The 20448-nt window shown below is 42.0% G+C and overlaps 1 long non-coding RNA gene across 2 annotated transcripts in view; it reads left to right on the top strand.

Annotated features, from left to right (window-relative positions):
- LOC146829076 (uncharacterized) overlaps window positions 1–20448 on the top strand; it is a 249189-nt gene that overhangs the window by 115650 nt on the left and 113091 nt on the right. For both annotated transcript variants that reach the window (XR_014961905.1, XR_014961906.1), the window contains exon 2: window positions 10263–10380. This is a non-coding gene — a long non-coding RNA (uncharacterized LOC146829076). The remainder of the gene's footprint in view (window positions 1–10262; window positions 10381–20448) is intronic.

Raw genomic sequence — 20448 nt, 5'->3', positions numbered from 1 at the left:
TTACTTTTTGTGAGGCATATTATGTCGAATCCTGTTGCTCATTGTTCAACTGTTGAGATTGTAGGGTTGTGCTGGTCAGTCCATTTAGTTCTGGTAAAAAAGCTAGGTCTTCACCAAAAATTTGGATCGAGAAGAGGTGCCACTGAAGGTTTTATTCTTGTAGTGTGGTATGATTAGTTGGAATGCTAATATGAAAGGTACTTTCTGTTTTTCTGCAAGCTTTGTTTACGTTTTGTCTGTATGAGAACCGGTCTCTTCCATTTATTGACTTGTGAGTAATGCAGAGTATGTTGAAAGTAAATCTTATAGGAAGATGGAGCAATGATGAACCTTTAGGACAGGACAAATGTGGTGCAGAAGTTTCTATCTATTGATGTCTGTTGCGGCTGATATTCTGCTTGCATATCTATGGCACAAATGATCCAAGTGGGATTTGAGGATTTGCAATAAAAAGTGACTGGACAGTAATGATTTCCCAATTAGAGTGCTTATGTATGAACATGAAGCCCTAAGACCAGCCAAACTGAGACTGATCTGTTTAGGTGACACACCATCTCTGATTATCTTCATAGGTTTATTTGGTTGGAAAAACTATCAAAAATAATTAAAATCTCCTTGTAGCAAAATGTTACATTCTGATAAAAGTATCTATTGTAGATGACTAATTGTGATTGAGTTAAAATGTATATGCAAAGAGAGAGCCTTAGGCACCTACAATAAATGAACAAAACCAATGCACTCCAATAAAATCTGTTGTTATAAAACCAATGCACGATGTGCACTGTTCAAATTTGAATCAGCAGTTCATTGAGGACATTACCTACACTTTCAACAAAATATATATTTTTTTAATTTGCACTCCAAAGAATATTTTAACTTCATTGGAAAATGTACAACTTAACATGAATTTGATGTTAGTAGGTCTTTGGGCAAGGTCTCCTAAAGTATGGGCTAATGGCAAGCTATACTTGTGTCTGGGCATTTGTATTTGCCACAAAGAAAGGCAAAATTAATATTGTTTTGGCATGACTCTCAAATGGACTGAAGCACAACACGTCTGTGGGAACTAGTCCTTATGAAAACTTTGTAGTTGCCCGAAAATCTCCTATCTAAATATTTGTCAAGAGCTTTCTCTCTTGAATGTTACTCACTAATACAAGGCAATTTTCAGAGTCTTTGAACATTTTCAATGGGAGATAGATATTCAGAGATATTTTCAATAGTTGTAATACTTTGTATTCTTCTTATCTCAAGCCACAAAACATTATCTAGTGTTATAATTATCCTGAAATGTAATGAAGTTCGCGGCTGGAAACAGAGAAGGGCGATCTAAGATGTCACAGAAGTTCCAGATGTTTGTCATCCATGGGATATAAGTATAATAGTCCTTCATTAGGATGCTGTTTATTGTTAAACAGGGGAGATGAGCATTCTAGCATGACACAAATTGTAAGCCACAGAAACAAATGTAAATTTACGCATGTAGAGTTACTCACTTGTACATTTGCTACTACATCTAGAAGTAATTCACTTCTTTTTGGTAATAAGCTTTTCCACATGTAAAGCTACCTCTAGGTGCAGATGTCCATATCTCTGCACTCTAGTGGAGCCTCCTACACCAGAATTTACGATAGTAAATTACTACTCATAGCTTTTCACATGTAGATTGAGATTTCCTTAGGGTAAAGTATAAGGAAACATAGTAAAGTTTAATATTTATTAAAAAAAGAATGACAGATTTTAATGTGTAAAAAATGTTAATTAACATAAAATAATTATTTATATATATAGGGGCAAACACTTGCATACAAATATAGTCCTTTCCACAATGTTGTCTAAATAGATCTTCTTTATTGATTCATTCATCAATGCTTGACTCTCAGCAGATGTTAGCCAACACATATTTCATCTAATCTTGTAAGACCATGGCTTCTTTAATCATTACTAGCATGTGAAAGATCAATCAACTGTATTCCTATGTAAAATTTCCAAGTAGGAACTTGTGCGTCGGTATGGCATGCATATGAATGCTCAGTCACGCTATAATAATCCATCATCAAGGAGATTTTAGCAACCAGGTTGCTGCTCGGAATTTCAACATTATAACTCATATATTGGTAAGAAATGTGCTTCAGTTAATCTGAATGAGCACCAAAATCAAAGGAATGCACACAAGACGTGTTCACATATCTCATCTCTAAATAGTGACGTATGGTTTGCAAAGTCCTAAATCCTATTTTCTGATCCAAGTGGCTAGGTCTACGAGTACGAAATATGGTTAGACTGGGTGTTTGGCTTCAGTGAGCCTCTATTTTCAGTGTACTTGGCGTTCTCTGTAAAATAATTATTATTCACCATTAAAATAAAAATAAAACATGTTAAAATAAATATTTAACAAGTAATACAATACATGAAACATATTACTTTTAATTTTAAATAATTATTATCTTAGATTATATAAAAAATTCCATCCACACTAGCATTCTGTATATTTATTATTTAGTAACTGTTATTAAAACCTACTTACTTAAATTATTTTAATCAATTTTAATTTTTATTAATAGTTTAAAAGTTTTCTATAAGTATTTTTAAACAAATGTTTAATATTATTTATTGAATTAAAAAATAGTGCAATAATTCAAGTTAACAATATTTATTTAACATTATTTCCTATGGGTGTTATTTTAATCCCCTGCCTCCAGTGCTTTCTGTGGGAGTGTTTTGCAGTACTGGCCAGTGGCCATTTGTGGTGCTAGACTTATTCCGAGCCTGATCTGGAGTACATTTACTACTTTTTTTAGGCCTTTTTGGCTGTAGTACCTTTAGAAGTGTTTGAGAACAGCAATGGACGTACTCTTTTGTGAGTGGGTGTTTGTATTTTCATGACCCTCCCTAAAACCCTCTTTAGCCCTCCCAAAGCCCCTCCCTGCCCCACTCTAATCCCCTCCAATTTAGTAGGAAGTATTTCCCATTTTCTAGGCACTCCCCCAGTTTCATCCCATATTCACTACTAAAACGTATACGTACGTGTGTGTAGATTTCTGCACAGAAATGATAGGAGAAACTAGGTTTGTGAATTGCATTTTGTAGTGCATGAGTAGTTCAATTGTAGTGATACTTCATGTACTACAAGGTACAGTTTATGACTCAGCCGTAGAGTGCCTTTCAGCCATGGAAGAACTGTCCCCTTGTGCATAGTATAAGACGATAATGAAAAATGTGTCCTTCATGCTATCTTTCTAACATGCATAATTTAGACTTGTCTTCTGTGGTGCAGTGGAAATTCATCATGAAAATCTGCTAGTTTTGATACTCAGTGTTCATATCTGAAGTATCCTGATCCAAGAGCTCACATGGATGGGATTTAATGATATCCTGTAAAAATTGATTACTTCGTGGCACAATTATGATTCACTAATTTGAGATTTCAAGTAAATTTAGCACAGGCCAAAAATACAATGTGTTGTGTTTGATAACATGTCCTCTAAGTTCATGCAGAAGAGTGATGTGTTTTTAGAAGAACTGCAACAAGTAAAGTTGTTTTGGGAAGAAACTACCTGTTTTTGTGACTCAAGATACATTGTGTAGTTTAGATCATTTCAAAATAAGAAGGTGTACTGAAATTGTAATTATATACATATTTTCAGTGAGATGCTGTGAGAAAATGCCCCTTTTTGCAAGACCCCCATTATTTGAATAATTTTATTGCTGGTTTTTAGACTGTGCACACTAGAACACTGCTGCTCGGTGCCCAATGTAGGAACTCTGACTCCTAAAACATTTTTTAAATGGCTAATCCCTGATTGCAATAGTTAACTCCCCTGTAAAGCCATAGTATATGGTCTAGAAACTACAACCATGGCCTAGAAAGCTAAAAGTCATCCGTGGACTGCAGCACATACTATTGTGAGAATTAAACCATGGTTTCAGGTATGCCAATGTGGCCTGGCTGCGGCAGTTTAAAACCTGCATCCTGACTTGTCAAAATCATTCTTCTGGCATTTAAAAAATCTTTCTTTTAAATAATAATACATTACTCCCGTGTAGATCTTGTAGCTCCAAAGGTAAGGTGCATGGCATTTAAAAGGCAGACATGTAGAAAGGTAATGTTGCCATATCCGTGCAGTGAAAGGCCCCCCAAAGCTATTTATACTGTGGAAGTCTCTGGCTGCCCTAGGAAGAAAACTAGATTACAGAGTAACATATTTATTCTGTTACCTCAGGTTTGCGACAAGCTAGAGTAATAGATCAATCGCTATTTTTAATATTTATTTAAACACAAGTCAATGTTGAAATTAGATTTTTACTAAATATTTAGCAAAATAACATTCAGGGAATAGAAAACTGGCGATTTGCCACCTCTGCAGTGGCACTTGTTTGTTCTATGCCCCTCTGAACCTATCAGTACTCCTCTGTGAAGGACTGCTTTAGCCACTAACCCTGCACATTGAGAACCATTCTAGTCATCAGTAGACCCGCCAGTGAGAAGACTAATCCCAGCCTACTGAGAGATGAATCTCAGTATGCAAACAGTACCACCATGGCCAACCAGGTTACACGGACCTCTCTGTTTCCTGTGTTAGATCTCGGTGTTTATCCTAGAGTCAGTTCATAACAAGGCAACCAAATGACGGCTTTCCGTTTACCAGATCAATGGCCACCCATTCATAGGTAAATGCTCAAATGCAGTACCTTGGGTAGGTCTCAAGTCCTGAATCTGGACTGAAAAATAGTTACCTACAAGCTCCTGGGGTCTGTCTGGAAACAGTCCTGAGTTTCAGCACACTCTGCCCTGGGGGAACCACACAGTGCCAAGCTTTACAGGAAAGAGTCAGGCACATAGCCTATGTCTCCCCTCTGCCTTTCACTACTGGATCCACGGAAGGTTCTCTGAAAGTTCTCTAAGAGGACAATTCAGACAGCTGCTGTGATGTCCATGAGAGAAGTCTGCTGTCCCTAAGCCACAGTTTAAGGAAGCTCCGTGATGCCTTTCATACCTCCTAGTGTTCTCAGAGGTGGGGCTTCAACCTCAGGCTCGCATTCTCACTTCAGCATCTTAGGGGTGACACCTTGAGACTGGCCCTTCAGTGCAGGGTATATACTTTACACTCAGCACTTGTTTAGCAGCCCAGGGCTTCCAGTGTGGGCACACAGCCCACATCAAGAGAGACACACTCTGTCTTTGTCATGCCAGGGTGTGCCTGGTCCAGGGCTCCTGGCACCTACCTCTGTGACAGTAAAGGCAACTCCTTCAGAATATAAGTGACCTCACTATTACCAGTCTTTCAGTCTTTGGACATCTACAACAATTTCAACATCCAACCCACCATCCTCATCTCCGACGACCACAATTAACCAGGGAACACCAGCCAAACCATCACTACCTGGTCACCGCTCACCTCCCTCACCACCTCAGCCATCCTGTATTCATCCACTCAGGGGCGCCCACAGATCCCTGTCCCGATCATCTGTACAACCTCGCAATGAACCCTTTCAGCATGCAACTCACCAGTATCCTCAACACCTCCATCTCCACTGCAACCTTCCTGGACAGATGGAAACATGCAGATATCAGACCCCTCCTAAAGAAAGCCTCCCCTGATCACAACAAACTAAAAAATTATCATCCAATTTCCCTACTCTCGTACATGGCCAAAGTTGTCAAGAAAGACATCAACCAGCAGCTCACCGAACTCCTAGAACAAAACCACCTACTGGATGCCTCTCAATAAGGTTTCTGCGACAACCACAGCACTGAGATAAAATCTGATCGCCACCACTGACGACATCAGAATTCTCCATGACCATGGAGAAACTGTGGCTCTGATCATCCTCGACCTCTCCACTGCTTTTGATACAGTTTCCCACAACACCCTCATCAACAGACATCACAACATAGGCATACAGCAAGATGGCCTCAAGTGGATTGCCTCCTTCCTTACATGATGCACACAGAGCATCCCTTGGGATCCTGGAAGCCTCCCTTACCTCAGCTCCCAAAGACATCATATGTGGCATGCCACAAGGAACATCACTCAGGCCCACCCTGTTCAACATCTACATGGCCCCCCTTGCAGATGTTGTCAGATCTCACGGACTCAATATAATCTCCTACGCTGATGACACTCAACTGATTCTCTCACTCACGAGGACCCCTCCAGTGCCAAAACCAACTTCTGCAATGCCATAACCAACGTAAGTGAATGAATGAGAGACAACTGCCTCCAACTCAACTCTGACACTCTGAAGTACTGATCTTCGGGAAGAACACCTCCATATGGGAACACAGCTGGTGGTCTGCAGAACTCGGACCCACACCGACCGACCATGCATGCACCCTCGGCATCATCCTCAACAGCCAACTGATCATGAAACAACAAGTTAACGCAGTTGCCTCCCTCTGCTTTCACACACTTCACATGCTCTGCAGAATCTTCAGATGGATTCCAACAAACACCAGGAAGACCGTCAGCCAGGCCATTGTCAACAGCCGCCTCGACTACAGCAACGTCCTCTACGCCAGCATCTCCACCCAGCTCCTCAGAAGACTCGAGACCATACATAACACTGCAGCCAGACTCATCCTGGACCGCTCCCAAATTAATCCACATCGCCCCCACCTGAGAGACTTCCACTGGCTCCCCAGCCAGAAAAGATGCCAGTTCAAGATCCTCACACACACCTACAAAGTCCCCCTCGACCTAGGACCTGCCTACCTAAAGCATCGACTGAACTTCCACCAACCTGCTAAACGCCTGCTCTCCAGCTCTGTACAGCCCCCTCACTGGCAGACTTCAGAAAGAGACTCAAGACCTGGCTCTTTGATGGAGACTCAGAGTCCAGATACCCCCAGGAGTGATAGTGTAGCGCTTTACAAATGCTGTTTGATTGATTTGGATCCTCCCATGTCCAAGCAGGTAACTTCTGGCCCACTGGCCCTTCCACTGAGGTTGGAATGTACCTATTATCTCTTGAGTCCCTGTCCCCTAACATTACGGCCAGGTACCCTCAGACACCTGCAGTGTGGCAACCTGGATGCCCTCACCCACTGGTTTCCTTCCTGCATGTGGTAGTTCACTACCAAGGATGCAATATATATATATAAGTGGCAATAGGGAGCTACCTTTCTCCAGTCTTAGGAGATCACGGCAATATGGCAGTAATACTTCCCCATGATTATTCCTTACCCAACAAATATCACCCTGCAGATACAGTTTTCTGGGGAGACCATCCATTTCACCACTAGGGTCTAGCTGGCACAGGTATCCCACAGAATAGTGACATGAACCCCATACACTGTGACCCTCTGAAAGAACTCCCTTGAACTCTCAGGGATCACCAGCGCACCTTCTGGGCCCACTTCCCAACAAAGGGGCACTAGAACATTTTCTACCCTCTCCTCCACGGAATCACCTCTCTCTGGCACTGCTCCAAAGTGCCCACTAGTGAGTGCCTTCCTGGGCCACGAGGAATCTCCCTTCTTTTGCCCTTATGGAGGACAGTCAATACACAAGCCCTTCCCAAAGGGCTTTATTCACACCTGGTTTCTCAACTTTCAGCTTCTCTGATGCAGGTTGGAAAGTTTCTCTTTGTCAGAAATTTGGGGTTCCCATTTTTAGCCTTCTTTTGGGGGCCTTATCCACCCTTTTTGTGGTTACCCCGGTACCATCTTAGACACTCTGGTCCTGAACCAATGGTAAGCCTCTTTCCCAAGCTCTCTGAGATCAGAGAGTTTAGAATCAATCAGGTGCTGGTGCAAACTGTAAAATAATGACTCGAAATGTGCTCTCGCATAGTTAAATTATACAGCCTATTGAAATGAATTTAATTGAATTTCAGAATTGTTATGGGCAAAACAGCTACCTCAGGAATGATATGTCCAGGCTCTAATGAAAAAAGAACTCCTATTATAGTCAGTTACTTTGCAGTCCCTTGCCCAACCTTCCAAAAGTTTAATTGACACACCCACAAAATCTACCCGACAGCTGCAACCGCTTTCGAATGTCCCTAAACTTCAGCAAAAGCATCTAATTTATTCCAAGCTCACTCATCCCAGAGATGTTCGGAAAGAGATTGTCTGTCCCGTGGGAGGGCATATGCTTCCTGGGGCTATTCTCCAAACCTGATCCACTTTGCACATGCCAGACCCTGCAGCCAAACCTTTCGGCTGGGCCCAATAGTAGTTGGAAAGTAATTGTGTTGTAAAAACATGAAATTCCCTGTTGCCACTGTGTGGTTATGGTTCAGGTGTGATATCCATTGTAAAGGAATTTTTTATTGACCCAGTTGATGGATTTGCACTAAATTTGGCAACCTACTATCTTAATCAGCTACCAGATCTGACTCATGCAGGGAAAAAAATGGTAAGTGGGGACAGAAAGAAATGATTTCCCATTTAGCTCCCATTGCAAATGTTGCTTAAGCCTTGAGCCTGAAGGGCTGAATGGATTTACCAGATACTTAGCATGAAAGTGGAACTTTACACAGAAAGCATGCGTTTGTTGGTTTGGTGTAAATCCATTCAGCATTTGCTGAGATATCAGCATTTAAAAAAAAAGTTGATGTGAGTCCTTTTAAAAGTTAACACTTTTGTATATCTCTGCTATTTTAACCCCAGAGTCATGGTTGACAAATCCTGTCAATCACATTTATATTTTTTGAACAAATAAGATTGGCTGTATAAGGGCTCTGGAATGTTTCTTACAACCATCCTGAAACATGTGAGTTGGCACGGGGTCTTGAATTTCACACTGGGAAGAATTTTGCCACAGCCATGGAGGGCCCCAAGAAGTGACTGAATCCATGGGAGTGATACGTGGTACCCAGAAGCAGAGACAGCTCAAGGCCTACATAAAAAAACAATTGTGAAAATGGTGCACAACTCGAGAGTCAAAAATAAATCATGAAAAGCCATTTTAGGTGCCTGAATGAATCAACATTTTGTTAGCGATTCGCAAATCAATTCTGACTTGTGCGTATCAGGCAATGTAAAAAAAAAAGCAAAACCAGCCAAAATAATGAGTTGAATGCAGGGTCTGGCCCCTGGCAAGGCCATGCTGTCAAACCCTGCTGTGGACAGCCAAAGGCCTTGTGTAATGGGGGTTGACTGATGGCAGAGGTAGGATGCACCTAACCCCTGCTGTGCAGGGCTGAAGGCTGTGGATCGTGGGTGTTGGCTGATTGGCAGACGGTTGGGCTCTGGCCAGACCCTGTGCCCAACCCCCACTGTGCATGATGTTTGATTGGGCGCAAAGGGGGTTGACTGATCGTAGATGGCTGGGTGCAGAGCCTGGCATTCATATGCCAAATGGGTTGGCATCTGGGAGGAGGTTCGGCCAGGCTCTGTGTCCTATCATAAAAAAGCAATGAGAGTCACTAAAAGAAAACACATTTCAAAGTGAGTTATGATTCCAGCTTAATGCATAAAACTACTGATATTCACCAGTTATAGTTTACAGTGAACAAAACATATACCATAACTAAAGTTGCACGCCACGCTCAAAACAATAATTAGACTATTGAACAGGGAAAAAAACATGCAGCAAGACTAAAACATAGCAGATAATGTTAAATATGATGCATGTTTTGCGTACCATGAACCATAACTGGTGGGTTTCAGTGGTTTGAATCAGAACCATAACTCACTGGAAAAAAACAGTTAAAGTGATGTTATGGCCGCAAAACTAAACTTTCAAACCATTGGAAATCCCCAATTAGGTAAACTAACCATAACTTGTGGCTTCATGTCATGCACTGCTCATGACTTCATATATGACATTACTGATGACCTGTTAAATGACATCATTGATGACAGCATTACAAATGAGATATATGTACCTGGTTGATAACATTGCAATAAGAAAGGTAAACCTAAAGATCTGCGTACAATTAAGGAACATATTTTTCAACCTACAGTATCAAGCCTGAATTGGTCTGCAACTCCACCTAAATACTTCTTTTCTTTTGCATTGGGCTGTTCACATGCACTTCTAGTCTAACTCACCATTGCTGGTTAATCACCAGTGATTAGAGGGTGGCGCCTATTCGCGTGCTAGATGTGTTTCACTGATGAACAAAAAATCACCATTCATCCACTATCATTTTACGCAAAACCCATGGTGGCCCCTAAGGTAAATGTAAAATTGAGGAAAAATATTTTACAGTCTAAGATTCCTAATTGCAATTATTTTTGCCTGATGACCCCTCTGCAAGATTGTGTAGATGTCAAAATCCACTAACCTTTGTTGTTACTTCTGCTGCAGGAATGATTTGAAGAACACCAGTATGCCATTTTGTGGCAAACACAGTATGACTTCAATGACAGAATGAGGGGTAGTTGGGATTGACAACACGACAGTGCAGCTGTTGCCAGACAATTATGTGAGTACCACTGGAGAGAGGCTCTGGCTCTGCTCACATGTTGGGAGCTGGGAGTAAATGTTTTGATTGGGCAGAAGTTGTGTGCTTCCACAAAAAAGTGCTCATCCTTCACCAGCTGTGATAATTTTTTTATTTATCCAGCTGGCTGAGCTTGAACTCTCAGGGGCATACATACGACATTATATAATGCGGCAAAGTGTCTTAGATACCTAGATAATTTATGGCATTTGTCTTTCTCTGGCAGCAACATGGATAGGAGGCGGGCAGTCATTAACCTACGTGGATTTTGAAGTCTGGCTTGGCAGTGCTAATGTCACCTAATCTTTTAACCTACTCCAATACCATTACTGTTCTATGCTTCCAGACAAATACATATGCTATTCACTTGTATCGCTTAACATTACCATACAGCATCCCTTTAAAGTCATACCTATTGACATTACCAATGCTTGTTTGATTGGATTTGCTGCTACCCACTGTTTTACTTCGTTCAGGAGTTTTCGGTTCTGAACATTGTTGCTTTTTACAGCTACCAAAACGAAATACAATCTTACTGCAAATTAAATTTTCAGTTGTGATAGACAATTGTTGACTAATGGCACAAACTCGATCACACCTTATACAGCACCTAGAGCTCGGGTTGAGCGATTGATGGGAGCTAAAGAGTTTGGTGTTCTGTTTTAAATCTACAGTCGCTCCAGACTTTTTATTTCGAAATTAGTATTCTTGCCCCTTTAGAAAACCCTTCTCTGCCGCTATTGGTGCTCTGTAACTCTGGTGTCAAAATGATGCCTCTGGTTGAAACATCTTGCTGAACCATTGGCTAATATAAAGGGCCTCATTTATGAGTTTTTGTCATAGAGCAGCGCCGCAGGCCTTCCTGCTGTGCTGCACTACGGCAAAAGAAAAGGGCAGGAATGCACCGTATTAATAAGATACGCTGCATTCCTGTCCTTTTCCCCAGTGCCTGCGCACAATGGACTGCCGTGTGTCAACGCAGGCACCTTTGCACCATTGTGCAGGGGTTCCTGCGTTGCGGGGAGGATTATTTTTGTGCAGGAAGGCAAACCTTCCTGCACAAAAACATTCACAAGAGTATTTTTCCTCTTTATATCTGTGCTGCAGCATACAGCACACATAGAAAAAGGCAAAAACAAGGAGAAATAAAGATATTTCTCCTTGTTGTGCCTCCGTTACGCCTCTCCTGGATAGATGTACGTTTTTGGTGCTGCCTCAGAGTTACAATTTCTCGTAAATCTGGGGCAGTGTCAAAAAGCCATGGATGATGCTGCGGAGCGCCCCCAGCAACACCCATTGCATGCCCCTTTAACACAGAAAATTGTGTTAAAGGGAACAATATTGATCAAGCGAAAGCGGTGTAAAAATGTATAATAATTCACAAATCTAAATCAGTTTACTACAAATCACAAGGTCCTCCGAAAGATCTTTGTAGGAGCTAATAGGGACTCAGATAATTAGAGACGGATGACATTCCTTTGTGAGGACCTATAATGAAGAAATGCCTATGTAACAACAATAGTAAAAAAATCCATAATATGCCAAATAATATGTCAAATAATTCCCATCCACAAGAAAAGACAAACTCAGTATATTTATCAAGGTACTTTTATCAAACATTCAAGATGAATGGTCAATGCACAAAAAATATTAGAATTATCAGTACTTTGGTTAATTCAAATGAAATACAGGTAAATTCACAGTAGTAAGCAAAATACATCATAAATCAATAACTGGTATGAGAAGAGAGTGAGAAAAGATACACATTGCAGTTTTCATTATGCTAATCGAGATTCATACGAACCTAAGATCAATGAACTAAAGCACAATGTGCAATAGTCAGAATTTAGCTAACCCTTCAACCAGAAAGGTATTGGCCTGTACAACTTCACCAGCCGATGAAATGCAGAAGTAATTCAGGAAAGTTCGGTTCATGGAAGTCAGAGTTCGGACCGACAGCATATCACGCCCAAAAAAATGCAAAGTAAAACAGCCAGCAGCTGCTCTTTTCTCACGGGGAACTTATACCTCAAAATGTTCACAATTCCAGCCCCCAAATGTAGATTTTTCACAGTTTTACATAATTTCATTGGTCAGGATCCATGGTGTGATTGTGGTATGATCATTCTCCAGTCTAAAATCATCCGGAATATTTTTCTTTATTCATACAATATCAAATCACCTCGGAAAGAGGAAGCACATTGAAACTTTTCATATCCGCGCGCTCGCTTTCATGTTAGCTTGCAACAAAGTTGACTCAAGTAAGCATCATTTCATTAATCTTATAAGCATAGTCTAATTATGATTTCTAAAAATGTTATCAAACACTTTATCAAATTTTTCATATTGAAGAAAAAGTCATCAAAACAAGACTAATTTTACTTTATGCATTTCTCAGAATCATTTTCTATCTTAATACATTAATAAGTTTCTCTAAAGGACTCTATTTCACCAGTTTGCAACCTTCCTGCATGCTTTTACGATGCACTTTTGAAACTTACATGTGTTGTGTCACTCCTGCATGCTTATACAATGCAGTATTAAGCTCTCATTTGTTTTCACAAGATCACACTGTTAGTTATGTCTTATAAACATTAGTTCACACTTGATGAGCAGATTTGATTAAGCAAAATCAATCTCAAATAATCATGTTCCATCAATATTCACAAGGCAGCATTAAGCTATAAATAGTGGCTTAGTGCTGTCTTGTAAATATGGAGCAGGCTCCTGAGCCATCAGAGCATCACAAAAAGTTTGTGGATTAAAAAGAATCACACCCTCAATGGCTACTGCACCTGAGCTCTTGCTGTAATATCGCTGGGCTTCAAGATACTGCATGACATCAGGCTAAGCACTCCACTTGGGCGTTGGTGGAGGGGTGAAGGCCTTAGGAGAGTGTGGTGTGCCTTGGCCAGTGACAGGTGTCTGAGGCCAGGGTGAATGTATCGGATGGACCCCAGGATTAATCCAAAGTCCTGTTGAAGTCCCAATGGAACTGCACAGGAGGAGCGACTGAAGACTGGGATGCCAAGACATGACTGTAAAATGTTAAATGTGCAAGTCTATATTTTTTATGTTTCCAGACATTTCATCTATTATATATGCTATTAATATCCTTTCCTAATGTAGCAGCATTTAAAATGTTAAATGTACGTAGAATAGTGCCTAAAGGGTGCTATGTGCGCTGTGAGTAGTTGTTACTGTAAATGTTTTGTAAATGTGTTCAGTAATTATTGTTCACACAATCTAATTTGTTATACTTCAAAGAAAATATGAAACATTGATGTTTTAATAATATGCACAATTTATTTAGGCCTCACAGTGCTCAAAATATTATGATATTTTTTGATTACTGAGGACTTTGTTGATCATTCTGGCATTGAGGGTAAATGGTTGGAGGGAGAACCCACCTTAAATAATCTTCACAATTCTGGTCAGGGTGAACCACTGAAGTCACTCAATAGACCTGTGCTCCACTCTCAGGTAGCTTGGCACATACTAGTCAGGCATCACTTAGAAACAACGTGCAAAGTATTTATGCAGTGCTTAAACAGTAATAAAGAGAAAACACAGCTCAGAAGAAAACGAAAAATAATAGCACAAATTGTAAATTTTATTTAATAAAATGATACCAAAACGACAAAAAACCAATAGGTAGAACCAGATATAAGACTTTTTAAATAGAATAGGGCCAAACAGCACAAAGCACCAACCTTGTATATCGGGGCACGCTAGACCAGGTCAAAGAAAAACTTTAAGGCCCACCGCGATGGATTACAATTAGGGCTTCTGGTTTTATGGTGTTTATTTTTTTGACATTTCCGTCTGTATTTATCTATATTTATTTTTTGTCAACTTTATCTGTATTATACATATTTATTATGAGTTTTATGGAAAAAAATAAAGCTGGGACTAGTATATTTCCACATTCATTTAACCAATAAATATGCAGTCATGACTGAATGCCTGCCAGGTTTTTGTGATATGAACACCCGCAGAAGATAAATCAAAGCACTTATATGAAAATGTGCACATTTCAGTATAAGCCTTGTGCATATCTACTGCTGTTTAAGCTTCTCCACTAAAATTCCTTCCTTTTTTAACTCCCTCACCTATCAATCAACACAATTATTGGCCTGACAGTCATGGCAAAGTGTATTTAGAATCACTCAAAAAGCACCCAATTTCCGTTTTTGTCCACATTTAAAAGTAAATGAATAAAATAAAATAAAGGGTTTTCTGTCTGTATCTATCTGTAAAAATCAGTAAAAACGGAAAACAGGGAGCCTTAATTACAATTGAAAAGTTGACCTTCAGACTTTAATACTTTTATGGAGAAAAAGTAGACATCAATGAGTCATCGGTGGAGTAAACTGCAAGCTGGATAAGAAAACGGGCTGGACGAGATTGCTTGCTGAAGAGTGGGATCCCAGTGCAGTTGTCGAAGGCAGGAGAACTCAGAGAAGGCGGTGCCCGGGAAGGACTTGACATCGATTGGATGCTGTTCGGCATCAGTCTCGATTGATTCCTTTACATTCTGACTTAGAAACTTTTCTGAAAGTCAGATCTCTTTCTGTGAAGCAAATCAACAAGGCGAGTGCAACCGGCACTTTGACGTTGATGGTTGCGGCTTCGATGGCGATCCCAGTCTCTCTTGGTTCTCCAAGCAGAAATTTGGCAGAAATGTTCTAAGTGCCACTTGTTTCAGTTTTGGGGACTGGGAGATTATACTGTAGCACCAGCTAATAGTCTAGGACCTGGGTCCACCCCATGGAGGTCAGGACTCACTCCAACAGAGGCCAGCAGGAGGGTCCTGGGCAGCTCTATTTGGCAGTGGTCAGCTGGACAGTTGCAGGGAGAGAGGCCTCTGGAAGCTTGCTGTGTCCTGTAGCTCAAATTGATCCTTGGAGTCACTTCTTGGGTACTGGGTTCAAGGCAAGCAAATCCAGTCTTTCTTCAGGTTCTTCAGACAACAGGGCAGTACATCTGATTCTTCACAGGTCCAGGTGTGTTCTCAGGATAGGTCTGTAGGGTCCGTTTTATATGCCTAGTGCTTATATGCCTAGTGCCAGCCTATGGGTTGGGGTCAAGCCTTTGGCCAGTCCCTAAACCAGTTATGGCCAGTTCTTCTCCTCCCTCAGGCTTTGGTGCCAGCCTGACTAAGGAGCGGTAGGCGGCAGTGTGAGCTTCATCTGCTAGTGATAAGGTAGGTATCCTTTAAAGCTCAGAAACTGGCTGGGCACAGAGGTAACTCCTACCTTGAGTCACATTCCCCACATCCTGAGCCCTCTATCCACTGTCTGGGAGCAATTAGCATCTCCCCACAGGCAGGATGACCATCAGTAGTCAGGTGGCACTGGACACTGGCAGAAAGGCCCTTTTGGCATAAGGCAGGAAAATGACAACTTACTAAAAGTGTTATTTCCAAAATGGAAATATAAAATCAGACTTCACCATTTAGTTGGGTTTAAAATTATTATTAAAATGAGTTCCTGAAACATGTTTAAACTGTACCAAAGTAAATTAAGAATTATAAGTTGTCATAGAGTAACTCAGTGTTTTCCTATGGGTGAACCAGCCTTTCCACAGTGAAAAACAACCTTGGAGTTTTTTCACAGCTATGACATGTAAAACATTACATATAAATGCCCTACTTTTTAAATACCATGCACCTTGTCCTATAGACATCTAGGGCCTATGTTAGGGGTGACTTTAAAGTATTATAAAGGAAGGTCTAGGCATGGCAATAGGTTTGTTTGCCAGGGCGAAATAGCAGTTTAAAATTCCACCCCAGGCTGCAGTGACAGTCCTGGAGATATATTTTGCAGTGCTGCTTTGTTGGGTGGCACAATGAGTGCTGCAAACCACTAGTGGCATTTAATTTACATGCCCTGGAAACATGTGGTACCATTTACTAGGGACTTGTTAGTAATTTATATATGCCAATTTAGGGTATGCCAATTCTAACATGTTTACAGAGGAACGCCAAGTACTTTATCTCTGATTAGCAGGGGTAAAGTGCACAGAGCCCGCGGCCAGAAAAAATGGGTTCAGCAAAAGAAGACGAAAATCTGGGGGAATACCACACTAAAGATGGTCATTTCAAACATTGTTACTGGAACTTTGGTAACATATTATGGCATAGTGTCAGCATTGTGGGAGGAGGGTGTACAGCCGGCATGAAAGCCTTTTCAATATACTGGAATTTGAATTTTTTTTACTTGTGGGAGATTGTTGAGAGATGTTATTGGCAGGCTCGAAGTGTTGAAGTCAAGGTTTCATGCCGTTAGCAGGCGTTGGGCTGTCTAGCTGAAAATTACCTTTTGAGCTCTCATGATAACACCACCATCAAAGAACCAACACCTTCCCATATGCTTGTTTCATTTTTTATCAGAAGTACCAAAGCTTCCAGTCAGGTGCGACCATGCAACATGCCTTTAGTGGACATTACCAATATTTCCTAGCTAGGATTTTTGTAGCTAGTAACATACATGGGGTAAAGACAGGGAGGCGTTATTTAGAGGTTTCCCAATGTGTAATTTGAGGCCAGTGACATTGGTCGGACCTTAATGCGATTTTAAAGCCCCCTTTACAGGAGAAATTGAGGTCTGTACACTTAAGACAATTTTAGAACCTCAGTGTAGGGCCTAGGAGTTCTCCCCCGGGAGAGTTTGGTATCATTGTGGTGCATCATGCTTTTTACAGCATATTGAGCAAATAATACTGATCAAAGTTCAAAAGCACCGCTTTATGGGGGCTTTCCCCCCAAAAATTAGAAAATGACTAAATGTCATGGGTAGATAAGAATGGTCAAAAAATGTAATCAGTTTGAAAGGCCACTTAAAGACCTCCCTCTCTAATTTTGCTGTATGTTCCCCACTCTTCCTCGTGTACATATGCTCTTCTCACACACTCTCTTTCATCTGCCTCTCTCACCATTGCCTTTATGCCTCTGCCCTATTGCCTCCTTATTGGTCACTTTCCCTGGGCTTGGGCTTGTGGTCACTACCTTCATGGCGCCACCATAAATGGACACAAAAGCATGTCAAACTGCAGCAAATGACCATTAAAAAGTTATATTCTAAGCTGACAGGGAACACCCAACTGGGTAAGTGCCATTTTGCCTGAAGCACTGAAACTCCTTGCAGTGTGAACTGTGTGTAGCTAAAGAGGTGGTGAGGGGAGGGCTGGCTGGGCAGACTGGACCAGAGCTGGTCTGGGAAACAGTTGAGGGAGACAGACAGGGCTAGCAGCATATGTTAATGTTTGGCCACCTAAATGATACAGTAGTGAGAAGTCTCTCCCTGGATTCTGCTGAAATAAAAAATGTGCGCCACATCTCCTTACTACCAGTCCCAGCAAAAATTCCGGAGAAACATTTGAATTCTCACCTCAGTTCTTATCTGGGGGAACATCAGCTGCTTTATGGCTCGCAGCATGGTTTTCGAAGTGATCATAGCACGGAGACAGCGCTAACCGCCGTTTTCAACAACATTCGCGTGCAGGTTGATGCTGGTCATACCACGCTATTGATTCTTCTTGACCTTACGGCGGCCTTCGATACTATATCCCCCCTGAGACTGGTGGACCGACTTAAGGAAATGAGGGTTGGGGGCCTGGCCCTTAAGCTCCTCACCTCATTCCTTATTGGTCGGGCTCAAATAGTAAAGATGGGTCAATTCTACTCGGCCCCTAACCATCTGTTTTGTGGAGTCCCTCAGGGCTCCTCATTGAGTTCGACTCTTTTTAACATTTATGTTGCCCCTCTGGCCAGGGTCATTAGATCCTTTGGACTGAAGGCGCTGTCCAATGCTGACGCCACACAAATTATGGTGTCTTTCACCAACAGCATAGAGGCATCTGCCACCAATTTTAAAAACTGCATTAAGGCAATCTCCTCCTGGATGGTAGAGAACTATCTCAGACGTAACGGGGACAAAACAGAGGTTTTGCTCTTTGGAAAAAAACAGCTTATCTGGTCCAATGCCTGGTGGCCTGACACGCTTGGCCCCTGCCCTTGACCAGTGTCCCTTGGAAAAAATCTGGGTGTTATAGTGTACAATTCCCTTTTCCTGGGCCCCTAGATACACAGAACGGTGTCCACCTGCTTTGGGACCATCAAGATTCTCGGAAAATTTCTCAATTTCTTTCTTTTACCTCTCAAAAGCAGGCTGTCATTGCCCTAGTGTTATCTAGACTGGACTATTGTATTTGGGCATTAACAAAGGGCTTGTTCATCGTCTGCAGCTGATACAGAACACTGCGGCCAGGCTGGTGATGGGCCTCCCTAAATTCCATTCAGTCTCCGCTGCTGTCAGTAAGTTGCATTGGCTTCCTTTAAATCAGAGAATTCTGTTTAAGGCTCTATGTCTTACTCACAAGGCTTTCTACAATCAAGGTTCGGAAGGTATTAAAGGGTTCTTCTGACGATATGTTCCTACCAAGCAGCTAAGATCTGCCAGTAAAAATCTGTTGGTAGTCCCCAGGTTTAAGAGAGCCAGATGGGGGGCGGCAGAGCATTCTCCATTGCCGCTGCTAGGCTCTGGAATTCCCTCCCCTCGTCTATTTCTGGACAAGTGTCTCACTCTCTTTTCAGCAAGGCCCTGAAGGCTTGGCTCTTTACCAGTCTATCAGCATGAGCCCAACGTGCATCTCTGTCTGATGGCCCTGTTTGCAGCGCCTTGATGCCTCTGGGCAAAGTTAGCACTTTATAAGGCTAATATTCATTCTTCATTCATTCAAGTCTCTTTTGAAAACTCTAAGTTTAAATGAACTGTGTTCGCCTTGGAATAAATGCTTACAAACTCTTGAGGCTGGTGTGTCCATGAGGAGTCTCCCTGATTCTAGTTAGTCACTGGCTCTTCTAGTTCTGATTATGTAACTCCTTTCATTTTTGGTCTATATAAAGACCATTTCTAATACTGGATTTCTGTAATTAAGCTCTGCATTCTGCATTTGTAATCTGTTCCAGGGACCTGTAGAGAGAGATCTAAAGGCTCCTCAAAGGTTTAACTCCGACCACAGAAAGAACCAGGGAAAGCACAGGGAGTGAGGAAAAAATGAGGTAAAGGCACATGGATGATTTTCATAATTAACAACTGTTATGAATAAGCATGAATATATGTTGTGTGCATGCTTAGTTACAATTGTGTCCGTGAAAAGTTTGCTGGTGTGGTGTAGTGATTAGGCTGAGAACTGGGTTTATAATCCTGGCTTCCTCATTCTAGCATACTGTTTGATCCTTGGCAAATCACTGTATTTCCATGTACCTCAGTTCCTTGTTGCCATTGTGACTGAGCGGCCTGACACCCTAAATGTATACTTGAGGGCAGTGTTGTCACTGTTCGGGCCTGAGGCAAAATAATTTTCTGGGGCTGAATGCTGGCTGGATCTGTCTCGATTCAAAACTGTAGATGTAAACATTGCACACAGATGTCTATAACAGCCAGAACACCCCAGTCCTCTCAAAACAAACCCTTCCCAGTCTCTGTCCTGTTTTTCCCCCAATTATCCCCCTACCTTTGTACATATGTGCCTGCAGTGGCGGCTCCCCCATTAGGGCGTTGGGGCGTTGCCTCACTGCTTTCTCGCGGTGCGAGAAGGCAGAAACATAAATGGTAAAAACGGCCATTTATGTTTCTGCCTTCTCGCATTGCGAGAAAGCAAAAGTGCCTCTGTGCTTGGTTGGGGGCGGGAGGGTGGGCGGTCGTGCTCGAGGGCAGGGGGGGAGTGGCTTACCCACTGTTGTAGATACTGACTGTTTGGCCGTCGGCCCTGAGCCGACCAAACAGTCAGTACCCACAACAGTGTGGGTAAGCCACTCCCCCCTGCCCTCGCATAGGACCGCCCACACACACTATTTCTCTATGCAGAGAAAATGTCCGGGCTGGGGCGCTCTCCTGCTGCGCCTGCGCCTGCGCAGCGATTGACTTGCGATGAGGAGGAAGCTGCCTGCTGGCTACTTCCTGTTCCTGCAGCAGGAACACGTGGACCCAACCGCCGCTGCACCAGTACAGCGTGACCGGCCAGGAGCTGAGGCAGTGAGGTACC

Source organism: Triturus cristatus, chromosome 5_2 (genome assembly GCF_964204655.1).
Source record: "Triturus cristatus chromosome 5_2, aTriCri1.1, whole genome shotgun sequence".
Lineage (NCBI taxonomy): Eukaryota > Metazoa > Chordata > Amphibia > Caudata > Salamandridae > Triturus > Triturus cristatus.
Note: the sequence above shows the minus strand (reverse complement) of the source record. Positions and strands in the feature narration are given on the sequence as shown.